The sequence below is a fragment of the Heloderma suspectum genome, chromosome 4, assembly GCF_057233095.1.
Source record: "Heloderma suspectum isolate Gila_16-S chromosome 4, 16-S_ref, whole genome shotgun sequence".
In the NCBI taxonomy this organism is placed as follows: Eukaryota; Metazoa; Chordata; class Lepidosauria; order Squamata; family Helodermatidae; genus Heloderma; species Heloderma suspectum.
Window position 1 is genome coordinate 43,175,420 of NC_139461.1, and position 1,567 is coordinate 43,176,986.

Here is a 1,567-nt window from a genome sequence, read left to right on the forward strand (position 1 = left end):
AAAGGGCGGCTCTCCGCTCGCTTCCCCGCCCCAGCCAACCGGAGGCGCTGCACGAGGATCCGCCCCTGCTGTCAGTCAGTGCCAGTCGAAGTCCCGCCCCGTTCTTTTTTTGTTCTTTTTTTTTTTTTTTAACTACAGGGCCCGTTAACGACCCTGGCCCAACAGTGCGGAAGCAAAAATTCACCGACCAAACCACCCCCTAGAGTGCATTCCTATTCCCCTCACCTCAGAAGTAATCCCACAGCCTTCACAGGTTTCCCCAACCTGGTGCCCTCCAGATGTGTTAGACCACAAGTCCCATCCTAGCCATGCTGGCTGTGTGTGGTGGGAGCTGCAGTCCAATACATCTAGGGGCCTCCAGGTTGGGGAAGTCTGTACTGAGGAGTCTTCAGCAAAGAAATATATCAGAGGTCCTTTCTTAATGCAGGAATTAAGGCCCTCCAGCTGTTGATGGATTGCCACCGAAAGACAGCCAAGAAATATTTTACATAATAAAATAATCACTCCCATCAGCCCTAGCCAACATAGTCAAAGTTGCCTTCAAACAAGATCTGGAAGGCTGCAAGTTTCTCATCCCTTCTTTAATTATTCCAAGGGGCTTCTCCCTGAAATACTCCCTAGACTTTACATGTGGGGAATTTTCACCACCGACGTGGTGGCAAAAGTAAGGTTGGGGGCACAATGAGGGAAACAAAGGGCAGGTGGCTGCTCCAGAGAGCCCTGCCAGCCACTCTCACTGTGCCAAATGCTGCAGCAAATCTCTCCAAGCACCCTCTGGAGGTGGTGGGGCAACAGCAGTGGGCCCTCCTGGTGGGGTAAGGGAGTGGTGTAATTTGTCATTCCTCCCACTCCAGCACCTGATGTGGGTGCTCACCCTCCTTCATGCCAGGGCTGGCCCTGAGCACTAGCAGCCCTCCGTCTGGAAGCACCCCTAGCCCATATTGATCTGAATAATAGACGCATATTGCGGGAGACAAGAAGAATGAGTGATAGTGACTCCAATAGTGGGGAGATGCAGGACAGATAAAAGGAAGTATTTCTTCACAAAGCACATAGTTAAACTATGGAACTCGCTACCACAATATGTAGTGATGACCACCAACTTGCACAAGTTTAAAAAGGGATTAGACAAATTCATGGAGGATAAGCCTATCAGTAGCCACTAGTCATAGCAGCTACAGTCAGAAATATTGGAACAAGGATAACTGTTTTGGCAGTTGGCCTCTGTACACCACCACACTGAAGTTGAAAGGAAACACACCCAGATGGGAGCGAAGTCAGGACTTCCAGCTGTAATTCAAGGGGTTTGACAAAAGTGGGGCACTAACTATTCAGGAAGGACAGCCAGTGGCATACACACACACCCATCCTTGGTGGCTCATAAGTAATGGAACAATGGCTGACAAGCAGCTGCATGGCCAGGTGTGGCCTGTTTCCTAGGTACCCCATGACCAGTCAAGCAGATAAAAGGCCTGGAGGTGGTTCTGAGTGTTATATTTGCATTTGGTAGTTGTTCACTGGAACTCCCAACATGAGGTCCAAAGAGGCATCCATGTGAGTGAAGGAG